Below are 20,790 nucleotides of genomic sequence, written 5' to 3'. Positions count from 1 at the left end.
CAGCTCACTTTGGCAATTAGGAGCACATTAAACACCACACGCATTATCCAGCAGTATATGCAGCACCAGAACCTGGCAAAGCGATATCGGGCGAGGAGGCGACGTCAGCGCAGTCACGTGAGTGATCAGGACATGGACAGAGATTTCTCTGAAAGCATGGGCCCTGCCAATGCATGCATCATGGTGCTAATGGGGCAGGTTCATGCTGTGGAACGCCGATTCTGGGCTCGGGAAACAAGCACAGACTGGTGGGACCGCATAGTGTTGCAGGTCTGGGACGATTCCCAGTGGCTGCAAAACTTTCGCATGCATAAGGGCACTTTCATGGAACTTTGTGACTTGCTTTCCCCTGCCCTGAAGCGCATGAATACCAAGATGAGAGCATCCCTCACAGTCGAGAAGCGAGTGGCGATAGCCCTGTGGAAGCTTGCAACGCCAGACAGCTACCGGTCAGTTGGGAATCAATTTGGAGTGGGCAAATCTACTGTTGGGGCTGCTGTGATGCAAGTAGCCCACGCAATCAAAGATCTGCTGATATCAAGAGTGATGACCCTGGGAAATGTGCAGGTCATAGTGGATGGCTTTGCTGCAATGGGATTCCCTAACTGTGGTGGGGCCATAGACGAAACCCATATCCCTATCTTGGCACCAGAGCACCAAGCCGGCGAGTACATAAACCGCAAGGGGTACTTTTCAATAGTGCTGCAAGCTCTGGTGGATCACAAGGGACGTTTCACCAACATCAACGTGGGATGGCTGGGAAAGGTAAATGACGCTCGCATCTTCAGGAACTTTGGTCTGTTTCAAAAGCTGCAGGAAGGGACTTTATTCCCAGACCAGAAAATAACTGTTGGGGATGTTGAAATGCCTATAGTTATCCTTGGGGACCCAGCCTACCCCTTAATGCCATGGCTCATGAAGCCATACACAGGCAGCCTGGACAGCAGTCAGAAGCTGTTCAACTACAGGCTGAGCAAGTGCAGAATGGTGGTAGAATGTGCATTTGGACGTTTAAAGGCGCGCTGGCGCAGTTGACTGACTCGCTTAGACCTCAGCAAAACCAATATTCCCACTGTTATTACTGCTTGCTGTGCGCTCCACAGTATCTGTGAGAGTAAGGGGGAGTCATTTATGGCGGGGTGGGAGGTTGAGGCAAATCGCCTGGCTGCTGGTTACGCGCAGCCAGACACCAGGGTGGTTAGAAGAGCACAGGAGGGAGCGGTACACATCAGAGAAGCTTTGAAAACCAGTTTCATGACTGGCCAGGCTACGGTGTGAAAGTTCTCTTTGTTTCTCCTTGATGAAACCCCCTGCCCCTTGGTTCACTCTACTTCCCTGTAATCTAACCACCTTCCCCTCCTCCCTTCGATCACCGCTTGCAGAGGCAATAAAGTCATTGTTGCATCACATTCATGCATTCTTTATTCATTCATCACACAAACAGGGGGATGACTACCAAGGTAGCCCAGGAGGAGTGGTAGAGGAGGGAAGGAAAATGCCACACAGCACTTTAAAAGTTTACAACTTTAAAATTTATTGAATGCCAGCCTTCTGTTTTTTGGGCAATCCTCTGTGGCGGAGTGGCTGGTTGGCCAGTGGCCCCCCACCGCATTCTTGGGCGTCTGGGTGTGGAGGCTATGGAACTTGGGAAGGAGAGCGGTTGGTTACACAGGGGCTGTAGTGGCAGTCTGTGCTCCAGCCGCCTTTACTGCAGCTCAACCATACACTGGAGCATACTGGTTTGGTCCTCAGCAGCCTCAGCATTGAATCCTGCCTCCTCTCATCATACTGCCGCCACATTTGAGCTTCAGCCCTGTCTTCAGCCCGCCACCTCTCCTCCCGGTCATTTTGTGCTTTCCTGCACTCTGACATTATTTGCCTCCACGCATTCGTCTGTGTTCTGTCAGTGTGGGAGGACAGCATGAGCTCGGAGAACATTTCATCGCGAGTGCTTTTTTTTTTTCTTTCTAATCTTCACTAGCCTCTGGGAAGGAGAAGATCCTGTGATCATTGAAACACATGCAGCTGGTGGAGAAAAAAAAAGGGACAGCGGTATTTAAAAAGACACATTTTATAAAACAGTGGCTACACTCTTTCAGGGTAAACCTTGCTGTTAACATTACATACATAGCACATGTGCTTTCGTTACAAGGTCGCATTTTGCCTCCCCCTACCGTGTGGCTACCCCCCCAACCCTCCTCCATCCCTGTGGCTAACAGCGGGGAACATTTCTGTTTAGCCACAGGCAAACAGCCCAGCAGGAATGGGCTCCTCTGAGTGTCCCCTGAAGAAAAGCACTATTTCAACCAGGTGACCATGAATTATATCTCACTCTCCTGAGGATAACACAGAAAGATAAAGAACAGATGTTGTTTGAACGCCAGCAAACATACACTGCAATGCTTTGTTGTACAATGATTCCCGAGTACGTGTTACTGGCCTGGAGTGGTAAAGTGTCCTACCATGAAGGACGCAATAAGGCTGCCCTCCCCAGAAACCTTTTGCAAAGGCTTTGGGAGTATATCCAGGAGAGCCGCGAATGCCAGGGCAAAGTAATCCTTTCACATGCTTGCTTTTAAACCATGTATAGTATTTTAAAAGGTACACTCACTGGAGGTCCCTTCTCCACCTGCTGGGTCCAGGAGGCAGCCTTGGGTGGGTTTGGGGGGTACTGGCTCCAGGTCCAGGGTGAGAAACAGTTCCTGGCTGTCGGGAAAACCGGTTTCTCTGCTTGCTTGCTGTGAGCTATCTACAACCTCCTCCTCCTCATCATCATCATCTTCTTCGTCCCCAAAACCTGCTTCCGTATTGCATCCATCTCCATTGAAGGAGTCAAACAACACGGCTGGGGTAGTGGTGGCTGAACCCCCTAAAATGGCATGCAGCTCATCATAGAAGCGGCATGTTTGGGGCTCTGACCCGGAGCGGCCGTTCGCCTCTCTGGTTTTCTGGTTGGCTTGCCTCAGCTCCTTCAGTTTCACGCGGCACTGCTTCGGGTCCCTGTTATGGCCTCTGTCCTTCATGCCCTGGGAGATTTTGACAAAGGTTTTGGCATTTCAAAAACTGGAACGGAGTTCTGATAGCATGGATTCCTCTCCCCATACAGCGATCAGATCGCGTACCTCCCGTTCAGTCCATGCTGGAGCTCTTTTGCGATTCTGTGACTCCATCATGGTCACCTCTGCTGATGAGCTCTGCATGGTCACCTGTAGCTTGCCAAACACGAAATGAGATTCAAAAGTTCGCAGTTCTTTTTCTGTCTACCTGGCCAGTGCATCTGAGTTGAGAGTGCTGTCCAGAGCGGTCAAAATGGAGCACTCTGGGATAGCTCCCGGAGGCCAATACCGTCGAATTGTGTCCACAGTACCCCAAATTCGAGCCGGCAAGGCCGATTTAAGCACTAATCCACTTGTCAGGGGTGGAGTAAGAAAATTGATTTTAAGAGCCCTTTAAGACGAAATAAAGGGCTTTATCGTGTGGACGGGTGCAGGTTTACATCGATTTAATACTGCTAAATTCGACCTAAAGTCCTAGTGTAGACCAGGGCTGAGACACTTTTGCTTTGGATTCTTTCATCAGTTTGTATTAGTTCCAACAAGTCTTTATTATTGTCACTTTTATAGGGCCATCATTATCCAAAGTCTGTTTACTTCAAATATCACTATCTGCAGTGTATAATATAGAAATTTAGTTGCTATTACAAATAATATATGAAGTAGAAAGTCTACAAGTTGTTTTTATAGGCCAGGTCACATTTGTAGTGTGGACTGCAAGCACAGTAACAGAACATATTAATGAGTTTAAAAATAAGCAAACTCTCGTAAAGAGAATATGCATAGCGATATTTTTAGAAAGTATCTGAAAAACTGAGATCATGTTGTCAAATTGCAACTGTTGATAAACATGTAGAAATTACTCTTTCAACCAATGTTTATTAGCTATAGGAAAAAGCTACAGAGAGTCACTCTGGGACAATAAAACTAAAACATTATTTATAGTGACCTTTCCAGTTTACACTACAGCTACTGATCAAACGTACAGTCATCTCATGGACCTGCACAATCAACTTTATTTCCTATTCTACTTGAGGAATGGAGCTGCTCATGTCAAGAAACATTAAAAGGAAGCTGCTCTACTGATTTTGCTCGGCATATATATCTGAAAGTTTTCCTGAGGAGAAACACTATTCACTATGGACAAATTAACATTTGAAAATAAAATTGTGTGATCAACATTGGTAATTCCAAAGCATACTGCTGATGATCATAGTCCTGCTTACAGTAACTGTTGTATAGATACTAGTTCATATATGAAAATAATTAAATCTGTACCTCAAAAATATTTCATTTTCACAGGGCCTTCTATCACAAATATCTGTAGTCTCAAAAAATTTTACTCTCCTCCCACCCATGTACATGCACAATGGAAGCTTCTTGTAACCAACTCTGATACAAAGAATCAGAGTCTCAATTTCAGAGCTTTGCACTAATAACTTGTTATTTGCATATTATTCAATTTAAAAAAAGTCTTCATTATACAAAGACTAACTCCTATACAAAGGAATCATTACCTAACCTATCTGCGGTACATATATGCCCCCCCAGTACCACGGTACCTGAGCACCCTACAGTCTTTAATGCATTTATCCTTAAAATACCCTGGTAAGGTAGGGCCATACAAGTGGGAAACCGAGAGAGACTGATTTGTCCGAGGTCACACAGAAGTCTGTGGCAGAACAGGTCCCAGGTTAATGCCCTAACCACTGGACCAGGTTCATTTCATCCATCACTGAAATGTAGCGACCTCTGAAACAAATGTGGCTGCTGTTTAACAGTACAAAGCAACAATGAACAACTTTTAAGGAGAGCAAGAAGGATACAGTATCCAATTGAAATAGCACAGGAAATGCTGGAATCCAAAATGTGCCAGCAAGTACCCAAATGGGCATCCGGCCACAGCACTGGGGATAATATTACTTCGGTTGTGAAAAGTACCAGGGGAACTCTAACAACCATAAGTAATCAGAACCGAATATGTATAGATCAAACAAAAGATAAGAGAGTCTGATCCTTATCTCATAAGTTTTACACTGATGTAACTTAATTTACTTCTATGAAGTTACTAATAATTTGCCCTAATGTGAGATCAGAATCAGGTCCATCACCTTCAACAGCAGGGGCCTTAATACATCACTAACTTAAAGGAAGTACTATCTATTGAATCACCAACACCAGTAAAACAAAACTTCTCCAGTTTATACACAGTAACTGCCAATTTAGGAATTTCAATTGCTGGTTTTATGCTTTGCATTTCCACTCTATGGAAAAAGTCTCTTTGGAGTTGGGGCAGTTCCCAAAACACATAATAGTTAGGAGATACTCTCACACTATTGAAACCCTTGCATGAATACTGAAGAATCTTACACAGACATCATGAATTTTTAGAAAACTAGTTTTGAAAGATAAGATATTAAACAATTTCTATGGGGAATAAGAACACTGGAGATTATTTACTTTGCTTTAATTACTTTGGCACATTGCTAGATTACTTTTTGTATGATACTAGAGCACACAAATCTTTTCATACCAAGATTTTTACAAATGCAAAGAAGCGAGTTCCTATTTTGAATATTTAAGGTTTGCCATGTTCTGTATTATGTTGTCTTGAGCTGGATTTTCTGCCAATCTAATAAGAAATCAGATTATATTTCCACTCATTTTTTAATTATAGTTGTGCAAACTCTAACTTCAATTTCTACCTAGGTTTTTTCTTGCTTCCCTTGCATTTGCTTAGATGTGTATTGCCAAGGGTCCATTGATATACCAATTTTAAAGGCAAGATCAGAATCAGACTACACACCAGGTTTTCACTGAGACTTTCATTCTAGGTCATGTTAGATCATCCTTTCTACTCTTCTGCAACATTTTACCTTGACAGGAAACTAATGATAACCCAATTTCTAATGGATTCTAAATTATAAACACAAACTAACATTTGTTAAAGGTTTCCCTGAAGGCTTTATGAAGTGTTTAATAGATCCTAATGTTTATGAATCATGTTAATGCACAACATTAATAAATCCGCAGTTTTAGATTTCTCATTAAACAAAGCATAAAAAAACCGAGTGCTATTTAAAGGCAAATTCATCTGCTATTTTGATACTAATGAGAGATGTGCAAGAAACAGGGCAAAAGACTTAACTGAATTGCAACATTTACAGTCTTCTCCTGGACACTCGCTTCTGCAGTCTATTTCAAGAGATGTAATTTAAAAGAGGGGATTAGAAACTCTACTTCCTTCAGGAAATTTGGATATGTACTGAGCGAGTGCAAACAACATTTATGCATCCAGGAAAGGAAGCTCCAGCTGGCAATGGGATAAAGACCCAAAAGCTCCCAAAACTAACTTGTTGCATTTCCCTCCACACAACCTATGGCCAACCCTACTACTGTTATGAAGTGTTTGGGGCTTAGATTGTAAGCCCTGACTGCCATTTTGTTTGGTGGTTGTACACCATCCAGCAAAATGGGGTCCAAAATGGGGTCCATGACTAAGACTCCTAGGCACTATAGTAATATAAATAAATAAATTCCTACAGAACAGTAAAAAAAAAATAACAATCGATATTAAAAATAAAAAAGTGTATTGTACCACAAATTGTTTTGAAGAATTCCAATAGAAAACAGAAATACAGAGTTAATTAATAGCCAATGAAAAACTAAAATGTGCTGGCAAAGGAGACATTATAAGTGTTCCAGCTGGGCTCAGAGTAGTCTGAGGCACAGCAGCGGAAGGGAATGCAGACGCTGCTTTGGACACCAACAGCAGTTCTAACCACAGCCTTTCCTGCTGCTCTCCTGTGCTGAGGCAGGAGTAGGCCCGGTTCCAAGCAGCAGAGGGGAGTGCAGAGCACTTTGGAAGATGCTGCCTCCTAATATTGGTAACTCTTTGCTGCTTCTTGAATTTCTTCCTTTGCAATAGTCATACTTAAAACAGCCCCAGAACATGCAGCCCGATTGACTCTGAGAGTGACTTGCTTCCTTCGGTCCACTGTTAATTTTGTACCTGCTGCATTCAAATGGCTGGCTGACTCCCAAAGCATCCTTTCACAACACCAAGCAGCTGCACAATGGTGTGGCAGGAGAGAAAGAAGAGCAGTCCTAGACAAGTGGAATAGCAAAGGGAAGAGAGTTACAGTTATCTGAAGCAAGGGGAGATGGATGAATGGATGTGGATTTCAACACAGAGGCACTGGTGTAATGAGTAATGTTGTGAAGGTGGCAATAGTTAGGCCTTGTCTACACTATGGGTGTAAGTTGACCTAAGCTCTAGGTTTTTTGCCGCCCCAAGCTCAGGTGGGGCTGGGGCTCGCAGACGGCGCTGGAAGCGGAGGGAGTGATGTCACCTTCTCCCAGCGCCTGCAGGGGCTTTACCCCCTCCCCTGCCCGGCCACGCAGAGAAGCCCCAATATATGGGGTGGCACAAGGCAGGGCAGCAGCCAGTGCGCAGATGAGGCGGCACAGTCCCCGGCAGGACTCGCCCTCTCCTCCCCAGGTAGCGGCTGGGCCCTGGCAGTTCAGCATCCCCGGGGCTGGGGCTTCCCCTTCCCGCTGCGGCAGGGTGCGTAGCAACGTCGCCCCGTCTAAATGGCGCAGCTCCAAGAGTGCAACTGTCCCGAAAGAAGAGAATGGCCAGAATGCCGCCCCTGGAAACGTGCCGCCCCAAGCACGTGCTTGCTTTGCTGGTGCCTAGAGCCGGTCCTGGATGGAGTCAACGTAGCTTAGGTTAACTTAATGCGGCGTCTACACCATGCTGTGTCAATGGGAGAGCGCTCTGCGGTCATTTAGCAAATCTAGACCCACTAAATCGACCCCCACTGCATCAATCGCAGCAGCATCGATCCCCGGTAGACATGGCCTTAGAAGCACTAATGAGACATATCAAATGAGACAGAGTTCACTGTCAAGGTAGAGACAGACAGGAGAAGCAGATGAAGCTCTGCGTCAAGAAAGGGAATTAAAGAGGTGTTTGAGGGTGTTCTTGCTCAGCAATGCACTTGGAGGCATTAAACAGACAACAGATGAAGCAAATGCATAAATTTAGATGGCCAAGCAAGCAGAGTGGAAAAGCAAGAGTTAGTAAAGATGTCAAGATATATAGGTGTATGTCTAAGTATCAGTGTGAAAGCAATGATTAAGGTTAAAGGTAACAAATATTACTATGATGATGATGTTTGAATGTAATAACACAAAGAAAATAGTAGACAACTTTCTTCTTTGTTTAGGTGGTGTGTGGGTTGCAATTTTAGTTGGAGGTGGATTGAAATCATGCTTTCACAGATAATGGGAGTAGTCCAAAATTTTCAGATTTAGATATTTCAAAGTTAAGCAAGGTGACAGGGAGAAAGAGCCAGGAAAGGGTTAAGGATTCAGCAGGGTTTGGAGTCCTTGTCTAGCAGGCACTAGATGGTGGGGAGCACCCAGCACCACATCTCAGTATAAAGCTCCTTCCCAGAAAGAACAACTATTTGGCAGTCTAGCAGCAGGGCGTAGTGATAAAATGAACAATTGAGGCCTTGAGCTATTATCTGCTTGGGGCACCTGTTACTCTGTTGATTGACCATGGCCCTCTGAAATGTCTGCAATCTGTGAAGGAGACCAACCCCAGGCTGGTATCCGGCTCTGCATCCCTATGCTTTCACGGTGCAACACAGATCTGGTGCTTCCCATGTGAATGCAGATTTCCCAGGAAGGGAGAGTCTCAAGGGGGAGTGGGGTGACAGAGAGAAAAAGCAAAGAAATGGGTAAGGGCTACCTGTCACAGGATTCATCAAGGACTGAAGGAAAGGGTGTGTCCTCTTTGCAGGGATGAGAGAAGCAAAGGGAAAGGCCTCTGGGGACTGCAACAGCTTTGGTCAGGGGAACCACTTTGTTTAATTTTACTTCATGAGTTTTTTGTGTTTGAACAATAAATTGTCCCAAAGGCAAGGGCCAAAACAGACTTTGGCACATCACTGCTTCTTTCCTGGGCTGGTAAGGTGGTGGGCTATCCTACAGGCACCTATATAACAGTGACCTAAACTTTTAGGGTTGCTGAGTAGCTGTAGCTCCATTGACTTCAAAGTTGTGAGTACCTAGGCACCTGTGAAACTTGGATTTTTTTAATAACGCATATAAAAGATTGTCATGTAGTGTACATATGTCTAAGAAAAAATAAACATGCAAACATTTTGTTGGAGAAGAATAACGGTAGAGGGCTGCATGTTTCTGCATTCTATTCTGTAGAATAATACCTCCTACTTCTTATATTGCTTTGCATCAGTAGATCTGAAAGTGCTATATGAAGGTCAGTATCATTCGCCTCATTTTACAGAGGGGGAAACTGAGGCACAGAGAGGTAAAGTCACTTGCCCAAGGTCACCAGCAGGCCATTGGAGTCAGGCACAGAACCCAGGTCTTCTGAGTCCCAGTCAAGTGTTGAGAAACGACTTTCTGGGATATCTCCTCACACCACTGCAATATCTTTATATTCAAAATCGCAATATACTATTTGTAATACATATCTGCTCCAAATGTAATAGAAACGTATCTGCATTGCATAAATCATACATGACAGCACATTAGGTCTTTTAAATAACATTGTGAACACCAGGAAATGATGCAAAGAACCCATTTTTCATGTAGTTATTAATACGATCCAAGTTACAGTACTTATCCTCCTACTGATTCCATTTGATTAGACGAATCATTAACATATGTAAGATCTTTCAGCCATGAAGGGTAGCACATTTCTTAAGCAATGGGAAAGATCCACTACTCAGATCTTTTGCTGGCATTGGTGAGTTATGCAGACCAAAGTGAAGGAAAGACCGTACAATAGTTCACTTCTATTTTATGGAGATTTCTTACAACATCCTTCATCCACAGTAGCTAAGCACTTTATGGGCAAGAGCCCAGAAAAGGATCTAATCTTTGGTATTTCTCTTACCCTTTGACTAGGAGGTTTATAAGCAAGGCCCTGTGTGCTCCACCCTGTTCATGTCAATGAGAGGGTAAATCTGTAAAGGTGACAAGTTAAAATGTCAACATAGTTAACTAATTTATTGGTGTTCATTATAGCTAGTGTGCTTATCCTGCAATCCCAACTGCCTCCCACATCTCCCCTGGGGCAAAAAAGCCTCAAAATTCTTCCAGCTTAACTACCAAAACCACCAGCTTCACCCCCTCCAATGTAGGATGCATTATCAACTCCAAAAATCGTTGGCATATCCCAACTGGGAGGACAATGTAAAATAAACTAAATGTACTATGAAAGTAAACACCACAGAAATTAGTGTATTGACTGTATTATTACATATTATATTTAAATTACAACCCTGTATTTCTAAATATACATTCGGCAGAATTTCCTGCCTGCCACAACAGAGTGGTGCAGAATCCAGGAATTGTGATGCACAGTGACGAAACAGCTTGCTGCTGAGCCTTCGTTAGGAATTACAAGGGCTTTTATTTGCTCTGTCATAAATGCTGGGTGGGGTGAAATTGCGTGCTGCCGAATGGAACTGAGTGGTCAAAGAAATGAGTCTTTCTTGTGGGCCTGAAAGTGGTCATTCCGGCATCCTGTGGGAGCAAGTTCTATATGCACATGCCAGCAGCCAGGAAAGCCCTGTCTCCAACAATCACAAGTTTCATCCTCGAGGCAGATAATTTCATTGTTCCTGAGGAGCACAGATGTTGAAGGATAAGGTCTGGAGGGTTGCTTCATCTTACTAGGCATTTCCCTTAACTTGAGTTTTCTCATTTCTTGGGGAGTGAGAGGGGACGCAATTATGGTCACAGCATCAAGTCCCATATGGAAGGAGTCTAACTTTTTGTTTTTCTAGGCATTTACTGCATCTGATCCTGAAAGATGTGGAACACCCGCTGCGCCAACTGAAGTCAATGGAGCCACATGTGCTCTTGGGCACCTCACAGGACCAGGCACATTTCAGCAGGAGGTGAGGATGCTCATATCAGGATCATTCAGAATCAGGTCTATAAGGCACAACTTCTTGGTATATTTTTTCCTTTTGGAGTGAAGAGCCAACTTGTGGCCCAGTTAATGTAGCGTCACCAGAGGGGCGGGAAGTGGGGCGGGAAGAAAAAGGGCATACGCCTTCTGAACCTTATGTCCCTGTGCTGGGCACGGGCACCACAGTTGGGGGTTCAGGGAATCAGCTTCCACAGGACTGCTATATGCTGACCTCGTACAGGTGAGAGGAACAGGGAAGCAACTGGTCAGAGCTTTGGTCACAGCTCACCGCCCCTTACTCTGAGCTCATGGCAAACTCATAACTAGGGCCCTACCAAACTCATTGTCTATTTTGGTCAATTTCACGGTCAAAGGATTTTAAAAATTGTAAATTTCATTAATTCAGCTATTTAAATCTGAAATTTCAGAGTGTTGTAACTGGAGGGGTTCTGACCCAAAAAGGAGTTGCCGGGGGGGGAAGGGAAAGCCACGGTACTGCAACTCTTACTTCTGTACTGCTGCTGGCGGCAGCGGCGCCTTCAGAGCTGGGCAGCTGGAGAGTGGCGGCTGTTGGCTGGGAGACCCGGCCAATAGCCGCCGCTCTCCAGCTGCTCAGTTCTGAAGGCAGCGCAGAAGTAAAAGTGGCAATACCACAACCCCCCCAAAATAATCTTGTGACCCCTCTGCAAATCCCTTTTGGGTCAGGACCCCCAGTTTGAAAAACACTGGTCTCCCCTATGAAATCTCTATAGTATAGGGTAAAAGCACACAAAAGACCAGATTTCACGGGGGGAGACACGTCATGGTCCTTGACATGTTTTTCATCGCCAGGAATTTGGTTGGCCCTACTCATAACTGAACCAATAATAATAGGGGGGAAAAGAGATTTTGACTTCAGGGGAGTTAAGCCAATGGAGAATCTGACCCTTAATTTTCTAATGTAGAAATTAGGGCTGTCAATTAATCACAGTTAATTCGTGCGATTAACTCAAAAAATTAATTGCGATTAATTGCACTTATAACAATAGAATACCAATACCAATTGGAAATTATTAAATATTTTTATGGTTTTTCTACATTTTCAATATTGATTTCAATTACAACACAGAATACAAAGTGCACAGTGCTCACTTTATATTATTATTTTTTATTACAAATCTGTGCAATGTAAAAATGATAAACAAAAGAAATATTATTTTTCAATTCACCTCATACAAGTACTGAAGTGCAATCTCTTTATTGTGAAAGTGTAATTTACAAATGCAGATTTTTTTTGGTTACATAATGGCACTCAAAAACAAAACAGTGTAAAACTTTAGAGCCTACAAGTCCACTTAGTCCTACTTCTTGTTCAGCCAATCGCTAAGACAAACACGTTTGTTTACATTGACGGGAGATAATGCTGCCTGCTTCTTGTTTACAATGTCACCTGAAAGTGAGAACAGGTGTTCTCACGGCACTGTTGTAGCCGGCATTGCAAGATATTTACGTACCAGATATGCTAAACATTCATATGCCCCTTCATGCTTCAATCACCATTCCAGAGGACATGCTTTCATGCTGATGATGGGTTCTGCCTGATAATGATCCAAAGCAGTATGGACTAACGCATGTTCATTTTCATCATCTGAGTCAGATGCCACCAGCAGAAGGTTGATTTTCTTTTTTGGTGTTCGGGTTCTGTAGTTTCCGCATCAGAGTGTTGCTTTTTTAAGACTTCTAAAAGCATGCTCCACACCTCGTCCCTCTCAGATTTTGGACGGCACTTCAGATTCGTAAACCTTGGGTCGAGCGCTGTAGCTGTTTTTTAGAAATCTCACATTGTCACCTTCTTTGCGTTTTGTCAAATCTGCTGTGAAAGTGTTCTTAAAATGAACATAGGCTGGGTCATCATCTGAGACTGCTATAACATGAAATGAATGCAGGTAAAAGAGAGTAGAAGACATACAATTCTCCCGCCAAGGAGTACAGTCACAAATTTAATTGACACATTTTTTTTAGAAGCATCATCAGCATGGAAGCATGTCCTCTGGAATGGTGGCCAAAGCATGAAGGGGCATATGAATGTTTTGCATATCTGGTATGTAAATATCTTGCAACGCCAACTACAAACGTGCCATGCAAACACCTGTTCTCACTTTCAGGTGACATTGTAAATAAGAATCAGGCAGCACTATATCCCATCAATGTAAAGAAACTTGTTCGTCTTAGCGACTGGTAAAATAAGAAGTAGGACTGAGTGCACTTGTAGGCTTTAAAGTTTTACATTGTTTTATTTTTGAATGCAGTTTTTTTGTACATAATTCTACATTTGTAAGTTCAACTATCATGGTAAAGAGATTGCACTACAGTACTTGTATGAGGTGAATTGAAAATTTTTTGTTTTATTTTTTACAGTGCAAATATTTGTAATCAAAAATATAAAGTGAGCACTGTACACTTTGTATTCTGTATCGTAACTGAAATTAATATATTTGTAAATGTAGTAAACATACACAAATATTTAAAATAAATAGTGTTCTATTGTTGTTTAACAGCGTGATTAATCGTGATTAATTTTTTCAATCACTTGACAGCCCTAGCAGAGATCCATTCAGTTTTCAGGGTTCGTTTCAAGACATATTTATTTAGAAGGAACAATGAGAAAGAACAACAGTGTATCTACAATTCAAACATTACACAATTATTATTTATACAATATTTCTTTTTTTCCCCACTGTTAAAATCTGTGGTTATTACAGGCAACCATGTGAATCTATTTACATATAGCATGTATATATAAAAAGAAAAGGAGGACTTGTGGCACCTTAGAGACTAACAAATTTATTTGAGCATAAGCTTTCGTGAGCTATAGCTCACTTCATTGGATGCATACCGTGGAAAATACAGTGGGGAGATTTATATACATAGAGAACATGAAACAATGGGTGTTACCATTCTCGTTACAGTGTGTATGGTAACACCTATTGTTTCATGTTCTGTATGTATATAAATCTCCCCACTGTATTAAGTGATCACTCTCGTTACAGTGTGTATGGTAACACGCATTGTTTCATGTTCTCTGTGTATATAAATCTCCCCACTGTATTTTCCACTGAATGCATCCGATGAAGTGAGCTGTAGCGCACAAAAGCTTATGCTCAAATAAATTGGTTAGTCTCTAAGGTGCCACGAGTCCTCCTTTTCTTTTTGCGAATACAGACTAACACGGCTGCTATTCTGAAACATGTATATATCGTCACTCTTTAGCATAATCAGCACACAAAATGCAATGTTAGGATTCAAACGTTTTACAAGCACAGAAGTCAGAAAATTCCTCCACTTTTCTCGCAGCAACCACAACTCACCCTCTGACACACACAATAGAAGCTATGAAAAGTAAAAGAAAAATTGTCAACTGTTTCCACTTTTACTAAATATAATTTCCAAAGTTGTCTACCATTCCAAGTATGGAAAAAATATCCCACAGGTGTTGGTAAGTGCTAATTTTTTTATGGCAACCACCATATGTGGTTTTAATTTTGCTGAAAGAGTCCAAGCTCCGCTTGCATGGCCTGTAAAAATTTCAAAAGGGTACCAGATCCCACTGGCCGTCATCGCTGCATGTATCAAATACTGATCCTGAAGTGAATCTGTGGAACAAACTGACAGATGCTGAATAGATGAGGATGCAAATGTCACCATTAAAGTTTAATCCAGTGCCTAATGGCCAAGGACAGCACCATGGCAGGACTGCACAGCTTTAATGATGTCTGAAACAGATGTCACATTTTTCACAGATTGCCTCCCAACAAACCTTTCCCAAAAATCTCACCTGCTCTTAATAAATCATTTTGGAAAAATTTAGTCCAAGCTTTTTGAAAGAATCTTTGGAAAAATCAGTTAAAGCTTTCTTTACATGGTGAAGAAAGATGACTGTCTGGCTAGAGAGTTTCATCAAAAAGATTCTTGTAGTAATAGGATCGATACTTCACAGAGCTGTTTATAAAATTCCACAGGGGACTGATTTATCCATATTTTTACCTGGTTTAAAGTTTTAATGGCCTGCAGGATTTACATCTCAAATTGGCAAATAACTTCTTTGTCATCCTTATTTAGTCTCAATTATTCACCCCACTTCAAATAGTCCAGGATAATCTTTCTAGATTTATAAAATAATTTATATGAATCTGTTTAAAGATACTGAAATGCCTCTAACTCTTTTCCCTCCCCAGGAACAGTCTCTCTGGCAGCTGTATGTATTGTGGAGACTGTATTTTCAGCTTTCTTAGAGGGAATGGAGTTAACTAACTGAATCAACATCTTCTACATAGTTTAAATTAACCCCCACACAGGGCCCTACATGCCACGTAAGCCCTACTTAAGCCTTTACCGTGCAATTTAAGTGGTGCTAAGGGCCTTGGAGGAGCCCTCTGCATTCAGCTGAACTTCATCTTATTAACATAGCAACAAGGCCTGACTCTGTACATAAGAAGTGTTGTGTCAATAGCAATTAACTCTCAAGTACTTTCTCTTTCCTGTTCCACTACAATTTTTTTCACTTAGGAAATATTGTCCTGGAATAGTTTGTGAATCCCTTTCAACTTGTTAATTTTTCCTGCAATTCTCTGTATTTTCTTCTTTCTCCCTTTTATATTTTTAGCTACCTTGTGTAATTTGTCAACTAACCTCTTCATGTAGGGTTAAATAATCCTAGCTCTGTTGCAGCAGAGTTCAGTGCAGCTGAGTGGAGGGAAGAGACAAAGGTGGTTCTAAATGACCTTTCCATTCCCACTACCCAATCCTGAGGCTGATCCAGCCTCTAGTGCAAGCTGGACTGGCCTAAGGGCTACTCTAACTAGTGCCATCTTGTAATAGGCCTTAAGGGCCATTACATGCTAGCGAGGATCACCATTGCTGTGTGTGCTCCAGCTTTACCACATTCTATTCTGTGTAGGTTTTTGTACCACACTCATCACTGTAGTATCTGACCACCTTCCAGTAGCACATTAACCAATGTGACTGATGTATGTCATGTATTTGTTTTCTAATCCTCTCTCCAGGAGAAGAAGCATGTTTTGTCTAGTAGAGATTTTTTAAAAATATACATAGAGCCCATTATGCTGGTGGAGGAGTATGGGAGGAACAGAATGGGAGAGGAGAGGCTGGCATACAGCCAATATCGCCAGCTGATGATTCCCCCACACTGTGGAAATCTTCAGCTCCCTATTCATAGCTCGTTATAAGAGATCCTTTTGCATTGCTCCTGTAGCACAAAATGGACCTTAATGTGGCTCAGAACCTGGCTCATCACCTTTACAACAACATCCCCTACCAATCCCAAGGATCAAGAAGACAATAGAGTAGGCTCTATAAGTGACAGAAGAACCTTGTTAATTCCACTTTACATAAAATGCAATTATTCTCTCACGCATCCATAGAATACTCCAGCATCTTCCCTCACTTTTCATCAGAGATTTAACAATAGCAAGGTCCCCTATTACTATTTTGCTTACAAATTATACAACAGTACATTACTAGTATAGTATGAAGTACGCTAAATTAAAACTGACACTTGTCAAAATAAATGAAGGGCGCTATGATGCAGTATGCCAGGGGTTCTCAAACTGGGGGTTGGGAGGCTATTACATGGGGAGGTCGCGACCTGTCAACCTCCACCCCAAACCCCGCTTTGCCTCCAGCATTTATAATGGTGTTAAATTAAAAACACTCTTTTATATATTTATAAGGGGGGGGGATCGCACTCAGAGGCTTGGTACATGAAAGGGGTCACCAGTAAAAAGTTTGAGAACCACTGCAGTATGCTTAATTTTCTCTTTTAAATATGGGGCTTATCCCTCATCATTAACTCTCAAAGTTATGCCATCAGCAGTGACCTACTAATGTTTAAGTTGAATTTGACTTTGAAATATTTTTCTTCATTAATTTGTAGCCAAAAGTCCTAATTGGGAATGACTTCATTTGAAACATTAGCTAGGTATTTATAAACATACTAGAACTAGTAGAGTGAGAGTCTTGTATCAGACATGACATACTGCCTTCATCTTTACCAGTCCAGATCTATGATTATATTATGATGTGTCAAATAAAATAACTCAGGGATAATCTTGCACCAAGATTCCTCCACATTTATTTAATTTCAAGATTACAACTCTCTATTTGACACAATTAGTTTCCTAGAATCAAATTGGTCCCCCCATAACAGAAAGTCTCCTCAAGGTTTGTAAGTGTATCTAATACCATGTGTTTTATATAAATTCTGATCTGAACACTCAATTCTCTTGTAGACATAGAGCCAGCTTTGTGTAAACTGGCACAGCTATTGACTTCAGTGGAGCAATCCTAATTTACATCAAGGGAGGATCTAGAACCTATCACTAGGGCTGCAGGTTTGTCGCAGTGGGAAAAATGGCATGGATAACTTGATTTTCCCATGTGTCTGTGACTTTGGCTTTTTGTCCTTTTCCACTCCAGGAGTTACCACCTGGCACATGGGGTCACAGTGCCACTCAGTTTTCGCAGCACTGCGACCCCATGCACAGGATCTCAATGTTGCCAAACCAGGCAATGCTGCAAACCCATGTGCCAGGTCCCAAATCCATGAACGGGGCCCAGCCCCGCGGTACAGGAGCCGAGGAACCACCACTGTGTTGTGAGTGTGGGGTGGGGCTCACCCTCTAGCCTCTCCTCCAGGGCCCCTCCTCCTCATTTGCCATTTTTATAAAAATCCAATTCATGAAACCTGTGACCTTTACTAAATTTACCATGACTGCTCTGTGATTTTTTTATTTTAAAAAATGCTGAGACAAATCTGTAGTCCTACCTATAACTGAGTGAAATCCATACATCCTCTCTTTCTTTCCCGAGCACCCCTTGAAGTCCCAAGGGACCCCATTTTTCCATCTCCCTGCTTCCTAAATCCTTAAAGCTTGCATAGCAGCCATCACCATTCAAGTCAAGGAAGAACAAGTGCCACTCCCTACGAGGTCCATCAACTCTGCTTCCAAAGTGGACTGATAATATAAAGGCTGAATGATGCAAGGGGCTTCTTCCTGCTGCTGTAGTATTTGCCTCCCCTATAAACTCACCTGCATGAATGCTTTCTTGATTTCTTTCCCTCAAATCCAGATGCAAGAACAAAATAAAGAGCTACTCACATAATATCCCATTCTTATACTCCTCTTGTGCCTTTAGCTTAATTTGTGCCATATGAAATGTTAGATCCTGCAGCTTTCGTCATTAAGACAAAGATCAGACAGGTTCTAGCTTAGTGTTATGCTGCAGAGAAACTTTTAATCCACTCTCACACAAATCAAATACTTTTCCTACCCATTCCATTTTCTACTGGACTTGTATGGTATGTTTGAACCCCTCCATTGATGCAGATGATCTGATTAGTTTGCTTAAAGTTAACTCTCAATAAACGTTAAATCAGCTCTTCCCAGTATCATTGTACTTTGGGAATATAAAATTAGCACTGTAGTAACCTCTACTAGCTCAACCATAAAGTAGGAACATTTTTGTAAAGGTCACTGGAATACATATTTACTAGCCTACTAATATGCTCTGCACATTTTAAATTCCAATACAAGGTTATTTCAAGTGCATGCTTAACTTGTAGGGTGGGCTGCAGCTAACTCCCTCAAGTTGTTTTTCTATTTGGCTTCAATAAAGATATAACTCACCCTTGTGAAAACAGTATTCCCCAGGCAGCATGTAGTTCTCTGATAGGGCCACCTTCTTCTTGACAGTGCTCATGCTACTTAGGACGGAAGAATCCAATGCACCACTACAGACTACGGACCAAATGGCTCGGCAGCAGTTCTCTAGAAAAGGACCTAGGGGTTACAGTGGACGAGAAGCTGGATATGAGTCAACAGTGTGCCCTTGTTGCCAAGAAGGCCAATGGCATTTTGGGATGTATAAGTAGGGGCATTGCCAGCAGATCGAGGGACGTGATCATTCCCCTCTATTCGACATTGGTGAGGCCTCATCTGGAGTACTGTGTCCAGTTTTGGGCCCCACACTACAAGAAGGATGTGGAACAATTGGAAAGAGTCCAGCGGAGGGCAACAAAAATGATTAGGGGACTGGAACACATGACTTAGGAGGAGAGGCTGAGGGAACTGGGGATGTTTAGTCTACGGAAGAGAAGAATGAAGGGGGATTTGATAGCTGCTTTCAACTACCTGAAAGGGGGTTCCAAAGAGGATGGATCTAGACTGTTCTCAGTGGTAGCTGATGACAGAACAAGGAGTAATGGTCTCAAGTTGCAGTGGGGGAGGTTTAGTTTGGATATTAGGAAAAACTTTTTCACTAGGAGGGTGGTGAAGCACTGGAATGCGTTACCTAGGGAGGTGGTGGAATCTCCTTCCTTAGAAATTTTTTAAGGTCAGGCTTTACAAAGCCCTGACTGGGATGATTTAGTTGGGGATCAGCCATGCTTTGAGCAGGGGGTTGGACTAGATGACCTCCTGAGGTCCCTTCCAACCCTGATATTCTATGATTCTATGATTCTACTGCTATTAGTCAACTCCTAGAAGGACTTTCAAAACTAGCTACAGACTAATGGCTTCAGCCATCAGTTCTGCTGTTCTTTAAGGCAATCTCCAAGTACAGTATGTGTCCTAAGCTTCTACAATGCTGATAATACGTTTCTTCATTTATGTTCTCTCAGACAAGCCTTTGTTGAGGTTGCTTCTGAATTAGACCAATACCATAGTGATGAGAGTGGCATACATGGCTAGATAGATTAGATAGCATTGGCCAGCATAAACAACTCATACATCAGAGAGGTCTGCAGCACCTTCCAAAATGGAAAGCAAACATAGCATGAAGACAACAGTTAAGTCGCTAAGAAATAATCATGAGATGATGGTAGCAAATTGAGAGAATGTCTTCTAGTGTTGCTATTGTTGGGTTTTGTTTTTCGTTTTTTGTGGTTTTTTTATGCCAACTGACAAAGTACAGTTAGTGTTTTTGGTTTATAAATCTGAGTGCACCACAGACATTCAGATGTATCTTTTACATATTTATACAAGGATGAGGTAGGCATATAGTACATGTACCTCATAACATAATGGATTTCAATACATACTGCATACACACACACACACACACCCCAAAAATATTCTCTGCAAAACCATGTTTAACACTATGAAAATCTACTACTTCTGCATTACATCTGTGCACATCCCTTTAAAAGATGCCAAACACATTCTCAAATCTCAGAAAATAGGTGTGAAATAGAAAATGAGCCCCCTACTTTTAATACCATTTCAAATAAATTCACCTCCAAGTAACTGACAGATTCCCAACTATTAAAAACACTTAAAAGCTAATAGAAGCAGCAAAGAGACAAGAAAATCCAGTGTCTACAATTTCATACACTATTAATTTAAAAAATTCTCACCCAGATTAATTCTCATTAGTTGCCAGCTTGGCAGGTCCTTCTGACACCAAGCAGTTTAATATCTGTTCAAGGACTTTGCAAGAACAAGCATATATCTTAAGATTGGATTTTTTTTTGCCTGCAGTTAAAGAGCAGACAGTATAGTCTTTAACTTTACCTTGCTATTCCAGTTTTAATAATCCAGCCTTATGTACGTGTATATGTAGGTCTTCTTCTTTCACTGTCACAGTGTATTGAATATGTCACAGCTTGAGCCCAGGTCATTATGCAGGGACAGCATACATTACTAACATAAATTACATTTTACTGCACAAGGGCATGCATGCAGAGTAAGAGACAGCACACTCTTAATTGGCTCTGTAAGTCTA

The 20,790-nt window shown here is 42.2% G+C and overlaps 1 protein-coding gene across 12 annotated transcripts in view; it reads right to left on the bottom strand.

The window, feature by feature from the left end:
* ENOX1 (ecto-NOX disulfide-thiol exchanger 1) overlaps positions 1–20,790 on the bottom strand; it is a 509,722-nt gene that overhangs the window by 447,971 nt on the left and 40,961 nt on the right. The window contains exon 1 of one of the 12 annotated variants that reach the window (XM_084617818.1): positions 20,580–20,599. The exons of the other annotated variants lie outside the window; for them this stretch is intronic. The gene's annotated coding sequence lies outside the window, so the exon portion shown is untranslated. Of the gene's footprint in view, positions 1–20,579; positions 20,600–20,790 lie in introns of those variants that run through there. 12 annotated transcript variants of the gene reach the window in all.

This window comes from Lepidochelys olivacea (assembly GCF_965140295.1).
Source record: "Lepidochelys olivacea isolate rLepOli2 genome assembly, chromosome: 1".
Classification (NCBI taxonomy): domain Eukaryota; kingdom Metazoa; phylum Chordata; order Testudines; family Cheloniidae; genus Lepidochelys; species Lepidochelys olivacea.
The sequence above is the reverse complement of the archived record's forward strand: the minus strand, read 5'-3'. Positions and strand labels throughout refer to the sequence as shown.